At 36.0% G+C, this 7,917-nt stretch overlaps 1 long non-coding RNA gene across 1 annotated transcript; it reads right to left on the bottom strand.

The window, feature by feature from the left end:
- Positions 1-2,300: 2,300 nt before the first annotated feature.
- LOC121416017 lies at positions 2,301-7,296 on the bottom strand. Its single transcript, XR_005970087.1, has 4 exons — positions 7,190-7,296; positions 5,258-5,387; positions 4,504-4,615; positions 2,301-2,376 (listed from the first exon to the last, which is right to left on the bottom strand). It is a non-coding gene; the product is annotated as an uncharacterized LOC121416017 (long non-coding RNA).
- Between the last annotated feature and the right edge of the window lie 621 nt (positions 7,297-7,917).

Below are 7,917 nucleotides of genomic sequence, written 5' to 3'. Positions count from 1 at the left end.
AACCCCTTGCGTTTTTTATTTTAAGGTTAGGTTTCGAATTGATTTATTTTTGCTGCCTTTGCTTACAAAACTTTCCGTGGTCATTTTAGTAAACTAGTGCCGAGATTTTAGATGCTGGGGATGTAACATCTGGCAGCATAAGAATGCAGAAATGAACTTGTCCTGAAATGCGGTCATTACGACTGTGATGATTCGCAAAGTTCAAGCAACTTGATACAATTTCAAGCTAAAAAGATTTCTTGGAAAGTCTACTCGCCCCCCCCCCCCCCCTAATCTTGTGAATTCCCGATGTGCATAGATATTTTTCTACCCTTTTTAGTGTCCAATATAAACCCTCTTCCCCACGTTTAACAGGCCAAAATACATCTTGAACCCTTTGCTCGAATGGAAACAGCGAAATTCAAACCCTTTTGTCCTGTGGAGCAAAGGAGACATGGTTAAGGTGTGTCGGGTTTCGTTCTTTTGGGGCTTCACTCTATGAAGATCAAGAATCTTGAGAAGCATTGATTTGTGGGTTAAACATTCAGGAGGACAGAAAGGATGCACTAAAAGCGGTTACCACAATATTGTGCATGATTTCATTTTCTCTTCATGGGAAAACCCTTTTCAGAACCAATCTAAACCGCAGTAGGTTACCATGCCCGAGCTGCTAACTTTCGATTGCAAACTCTTGAGATAAAATATTTTACTTTTCTAGCAAATAGATTTTTCCATATGCCATTTATTTTTACGAAAGGCCAAAGGGTATTTCATAGTTAGAAAGTACTGACTTACCATTAAAAGAGAGTTATTCAGTTTAATCAATGGTGAAAATGATTTTCGATTTATGTATTCGTGTACAATCTTCTAGTGACGAGATAATAAATTATGTTGTAAAAATGATAATTGATCTTTTTTTTTAATCAGATTACTACCACTAAAGTTTATCAAGTGGTTATTCTAACTATTGGTTAATGACTGGTGATTCAAATGAAGGAATCACTATCTTGCAATTTATTCAAGACGGTTGTTAATATAAACCCAACCAATATATATACATTCAGTGTTGTGAAGTAGGCCGGTTTACAGACATGACCGAGACGCCAATCCGTGCAGAAGCCTTTGTAGACACGATAGATTAGTTAAAGTTATTTACCACTCTATATTACTTGATTTTCATGACAGCCCCTTCATTGGATGTGGGTGGTTGAATGTATAATAGGGCGATTCCATACGTGTCGTACGGGACATTTTGATAACAATTTATATTCTCTAATCCGGATGCTTGACCAATAAAACTTTCTATTTGTCAATGATAAAGTTAAAGCGGGTATTGATGTGAAGAACTGATAACCAACAAATGTTTGTTAACGGGTGAATTAAAGGTGAAAATGTTGTGTGTCGTATACGGGACAGTCCCGGGGGCGTTTCATCAAACAATTAGTCGGTGGTTTTCTCCGACTAATTGTGATTTTCACCGACTAATTTCATTTTCACCGACAATTTTGCTTTCACCGACTAAATTCCATTTCATGAAAATTAGTCGGTGATTTTCTCCGACAAATTACTGGAAACCACCGACTAATTTTGTCGGTGGCCTTCACCTACCGACAAAACTCATTTTTCACCGACTAATCCAATTTTCACCGACTAATCAGCCTTTTGAGGGCCTTCGCAGCTAAAATCGATCAATTATAGTTGATTTTTAATATAACATTTGAATAAATTCCCTTTTTTTCATTTCATTAAGAAAATTCAAAGAAAATGTATTCATCTTTAGTCAATGACAAATAAAAAGTAGACATTTCAAGAATCATATTTTCATCTTTAAAACTATATTTTCATAAATATTAATCAATACACAGGAAACATCTTCAAATGTACACAATTTTTTCACACATAATTTTCTTCAACCTGAATAAATCATTGTGCATTTTTTAATCAATAATGTCCAATAAATTCTAAAAAAAACTGTGGTGTCATTGACTTTTGTACAAGTTTTTCAACATTCATTAGTGTTGTTGGTGTTGCCGCTGCTGTTGTCATCATGGTTGCTGGAATTTATGTTCTTTTTGCTGCTGCTCTTGGTGTTGTGGGTGTGATTGTTTCATTGCTGGTGCATTGCTACTGATGTTGCTCAAGGTGTTGCCTGGGTGGTTCTTCTTGTCATCGCTGCTGTTTACAAGTGTGGCTGTTGCATCCCCTGATGCATTTATTGATGATGTGCCCTATGTTCCCTGCATGGTTGTTGAAGCTCCTGCTGCTGTTGATGTTGCCAATGTGATTGTTGCATTTCTGCTGCAATAAGTTTGCTGTTGCTCTTGATGTTGTCGGTGCGGTTGTTGCATCTTTTACTGCAGTTGTGGTTTCGGCTGCTGATGCTGTTTATTGAAGTAACTGAAATGGAATTAATTTAAAGAGCATATGATATTTTATTAATAAAGATATTAATTTCCATGATTATTGATATCAAAGTCATTTATTCCTAATTTAATTATCATTGTTAAAACTTACATTTTTTGTTTAACTTACCCGGTACTTTTTATTAAATATTTTTATGTCTGAAATAATAACTTTAAGTTCTACATGGTTAAAATATTGTCACCAAAGCCTTATTAATAATAGACTGGGCTAGTTAGAAGCCTAAGAAGACGGGGGGGGGGGGGGGGGGGCTGATTCAGGCCCCCCCCATGATCTCAGCCATCGATCGCGCAATTGCCATGAAATTGGCACGCGCATTACCCATGGCATTATCTACAAAACTTATAATATCAAATTCTGCGAAAAATCTCACTGCTCATTAATTATGCTTATTTATGCGTAAAATCATAAGTTTGCTCTAATTAATAAAATAATGCCCCTAAAATGCTCATTTTTGTTTCACATACTCTAGATAAGCATCTGATCAATTTTTTTTTCAAAAATGTCAACATCACATTTATTTTCTTATGTATTCTATTGTTTTCTAAATTTCTTATGTATTTCTTTGTTTTTTGACTTTTTTGTTTTTTATTGTTTTTTCAATGGAAATTTTCGAGGACTTTATTTTTACCATAAACTAGATAAAATCAAATGTTTTTAAGCAGTAAAAAGAAAAATAATGATACATTTTATGAATGTTGGCTAAAACACTATTTGCATTGGATTTGTACACAAATTCATGTTTTTGAGCAATTTTGGGTTTGCATGCACTTACGAAATGTTGCGTAATTTCGGAACCGCGTACCCAGGGGACACAATTTTTGTCTCAAAAGTTGCGCGAGACTTGAAAATAAAAAGTAAAAAACCTCTAAGCGGCGTATTTATCGCGAAAAATGTTGAGCCCCCCCCCCCGTCTTCTTAGGGTTAAACAATGAAAACAAAAAAATGCATAAGAAAAAGATTAAAATGTACATGTAAGTCATGTATCCCTTAATGGCTTGAGTTTTTCTCATTGGTTTACCAAATAAAGGGAGTCAAAATCCCAAATTATAAAATTTGGTTTTTATTTCTTGATTTAGAGCCAACCTGCTGATTTCTGAAGTAAGTGCACAATCAACAGGCAAGATCCTGAGGCACCCCCCCCCCTACCAAGATCATCTGAATTAGTGAGGTTTAATGAGTTTATTTATACAGGCCTACAAGAGATATCAAAAAATTGTATTCTTTTGGGGGTAATTTTCCAGTGTTCCTCCCTGACAAAGCAGATGGTGATGGTGTGTGGGGGTCTAAAAGAATGCAGAACAATGGAACATTCATTTACTACTTCGGCAATAGAAAGCAAGTCACAGCATCTAGCATTGATTGATATTGGTTGTTTAAAACTGTCCAAAAAATATCACCATTAATCATTTAACCCTTTGAACCCGATAGGCCGGAATACCGGCCTCCAGCCATGTGATTTCAAAAGCATGGATTCTAAATGTCAGGTGATCTTCTAAAATGACGTCATCTTTCTCGTACGTGTAGGAATATTTAGTCGATAATTTCAGTCAATGTCGGCAATGATTTCGGAAGGATTTAGCTTCAAAAATGGCCAAAATATGCCACTTTTTTGTGATTGCTCGTGTCGTAGGTGCGGTAATACGTGGCGAGTCACGTGCTTACTATGGAGAAGCAATTGGTATATCTCACTTTGGTGAAAACAGTGATTTTGAGCCCAAAACAGACACTAAATTTGATATTTCTGATTGTAGACTAGGTCTACGAGAAGCCAAACAACTTCAGCCGGCTCGGGCCGGGTACTAGTGGGGGGAAGGTGCCGTTGGGTCTCGAATCATGGGGATTGTATGAATGTGGTCGAGAAGTCATTTATCATGTTTATGTGCAAATAATTCAGGGTGTATGTCACGACCGCCCCAAATAATTCAGGATTCAAAGGGTTAAGCATCTAAGCCATTATAGACTTATGTCACTGTTTTCAAATACTGGCTGTTAGAAGACCAAATAAAGAAGAGAACATTACCGGTAATTTATACTTTTTTAATGTGACTTTACTTTCTTCGCCAAAGTGAGGCAGTCATAATTAAGAGTGTTTTAACTTACAAGTGACATCAATTTCCTGCCTTCTTGTCTGGCTCTCCTACACTTTCAACCATTTATACTTGGGTAACTTTGTATCTCATATCCGTCTGAAAAGTTTGGGTGAAGCCTCCACCTGAAAGAAAAATAGTATTGAACTAGTAATTAAAATATTTGCCACAATCTTGTATTTCTTCTCACATGTATGTCTAAAAACAGGAAATAAAACATCTTTTGATTACCAGAATTCATATAGAAGGGGGTAAATAAAGGGTTCAAGTTTTTATTATGTTAATCAACAATACAAACAATAGTAAATGACAAATGCTCTGGCTGAGAAACTTAAATAGAGAAATTATTCCTCACAATGTAGCTTGTATGTACATACACATGAGCAAGTAGTGATAAATGGATTGAGGGGTGTGATGGAGGGGGGGGGGGGCTGGGGTCGCATGTTAGCTGTAGGGTCAGCGGAACGGTTTTTAAAGTGACGAGCTGACCATGCAAAAAATCATGCCCAGATGGTAATTTTTATGTTTTTCAGCTCTCGCACTTTTTTCAAAACCATGTACAAAAATGACCATCTCTGGATGATTTTTTGCATGGTCATGTTCTTTCATGTTTATGTAATGTCTACATTACAAACTGACTTTAAAATCTGGTACTGTCCGATTTCATTATCATTGATGTGGGTTTTAATGATTTAACATTCTGCAACCCAAACAATATCCTTCATTATTTTGTCATCATTATCGCATTTTACTAGTCTACATGTTACCTGTGGTTGCATTTCAATCTCAGTGTTTCTTCACCCATTGCCAAATCTTCTGTCACATGTTCGTCAGATTGGCCGCTGGCACATTCCTTGCTGTAGTAGACCAGTCAGAGCCTAGCTCTCTAGTTCCAGTCTGAAATTAAAATATTAATATTACATTGATATAACAAATAAAATATGTAGCTTTACACAGTGATCATGGAAAAATATTGCACTTTCAATGAATATTGTTGACATTTTATGAAGGGGAATGATTCAAATATACCAATCATTTTTCTTTCTTTTTTTATTATCCTGAAATTTATAGAATTGACCAACAATCAGTCAACTATTAATTCTTGTAAATTCATATATTTCCACTTGATTATAAACAAGACAGTCATTAACATATCATACAAATAATACAACATTTTTGTCATTAATACTTTTTTAAATTAAAATAATTTTTTTTTAACCTAATAGCACTTGGATACCTAGCTGGTTTAAAGCCATTATCAAATCAAATTAATAACATAAAAAATGAATAGGATCCTAATTCATAACTCCAGCAAATTGCATCCCCATCACACTGTCAACTATTTACTGGACTTTGTTCAATGGTACTTTAATATGAGATTCAAAGGCAAAAAAATACTTGGGCTTGCTGAGATCCATTGCATATTCCCCTCTATTTTCTTCTAATGAAGGGACCTCTAACTTTTACGTGCTATTTAAGGTTAGGTTCGACTAGATCTAACTTTAGACTCTAACTTTATGTGGTATGATAAAAATGAAAAAAATAGATTAAGAGACATTATCAACAATAAATTAAATTAATTTAACCCCAACAACACCGATGCTATTGCCGATTGAGTGAGAATTTTTAGGGTGCTTATAAGCAATTTGCATAAAAAAATCCACCAAGAAAAAAAAACACAAGCAAAACAAAATTCATAATCACACACAAATAAAGACCATTAAGTCACTGTTTTTGTTCCTTTTAACTTGATTTTTCCGTTTTTTGCAATCAATATCAAGAGGGAATATTCAATTGCATTTCGGTCACGTTTATTTTCAAAAGTTTGATTCATTAAAGACAAAAATGGAAGAGCCCTGACGGGGGAATTTGCAAGGTAAGTCTCCTAATGGTGGCTGCATGATAGCAAGCCGTCTGTGTACGAGGAGAAATTAAAAAAAAAAATTAAAAACTCCTCGAAACAAACAGACGGCTGCCAGCTGTCTAAGGAGTATACTGCCACGGGTGCACCATTTAAAACTTATATATCTAGATTTTGATTTTTATTGGGTGTGAACGCACCTCTGCCACATAACCCCCCCCCCCCTGAATCCTCGCCTGCTGTCACGTGCCTCCACTTCATTTGACTTGTGATTGCTAAGAGTAAGCCTATAGATCTATGCTAAATAAGTTGAGAATATCCAATTTATCACTCACACTATCATTAAGTGATTTAGCTCCTGTCCAATTCCAATGACTGTAACACAGAATTGGGATGGCCACATTGGATTTGTGTACATTAATAATTGCACACGCTGGTAATCAAGGATATCCCCGACCACACCCGAGCAACAAAATAAAAGTAATACAAAACCAAAGGAAACGAAAAATTATGATTTTTAATATAGAATGTCATAAAGCTAAAACAATATAAAGAATTCTCTTAGCAAAATTACAGCCCTGTGTGGATCATAAAAACGTGTATGGACAGGGTCGCGATGGGTCGTTGTCTGGACCTCAGTCAGATACTTAGTTCTGCAGACACAGAAACACGGGTATGGGACTAAACTGGATTATGTACTGTCAAGTTTGTCGATCGTATCGACAGGGGTCCTGCCAGAAGATTCTCTTTTCTTGTAATTCATTTGATAATTACGCACCACAAATAATTCAATCACCTTACATATAATATGAACGACATTTTGAATGGTTTTACTTACGGTAAAATCCTCATTCACCTCTCCGGGGATCTTCGCTTCTACTAATTTCTTCGTTTCATTTCGAATCGTCGCGGCGAAAACATCAAACAAACTTTTCATTTTTTTCATGACTTTGGGAGTGGGCGTGGCCTAATGAGTCAGCGAACCTCGTTCAAGACGATTTGTAAAATAAAAATCCTCTGACAATAGTCAGAGGAGCTCCGTGAATTTCGTGAAATGCAATTTTTGTCAGCGCTGACTAAATTGTCAGCGCTGACAAATTTAGTCAGCGCTGACAGTTGTCGCGCGACGATATTGATGAAACACCCCCCCGTACGACACGCAACACTTTGACCTATAATTCATCAATGGAAAATATATTTTTGTTGGTTTTCATATTTGTACAGGTTTACCAGTAGTATTTTAATATTACCAAAAAACAAAATTGAAATTCCTCGTTTGTTTGGACAGCAGGTTGAAAAGTATGGTGAAAATGGAGGATTTTTCCAGCAAGGAATCGCCCATTATGTATTGTTGGTTGATTGTTTCATGATGGGAGTTAGGTGATGTGTTGAGTCGGTAATATACGTGACTCGTTAGCTTGATTCCTCACGCTACAAAAGAGCATTGTATATACCCAAGTGATCTCTCTCATCACGTGACATTGGAAACCGTATGCTTCGGATGACTTCAGGCTTGTTTATTAGAGTTGATGATACTGTTGTTTTTGATGTCTGACTCGTATCGCC

The sequence above is a fragment of the Lytechinus variegatus genome, chromosome 5 (assembly GCF_018143015.1).
Source record: "Lytechinus variegatus isolate NC3 chromosome 5, Lvar_3.0, whole genome shotgun sequence".
Classification (NCBI taxonomy): Eukaryota; Metazoa; Echinodermata; class Echinoidea; order Temnopleuroida; family Toxopneustidae; genus Lytechinus; species Lytechinus variegatus.
The sequence above is the reverse complement of the archived record's forward strand: the minus strand, read 5'-3'. Positions and strand labels throughout refer to the sequence as shown.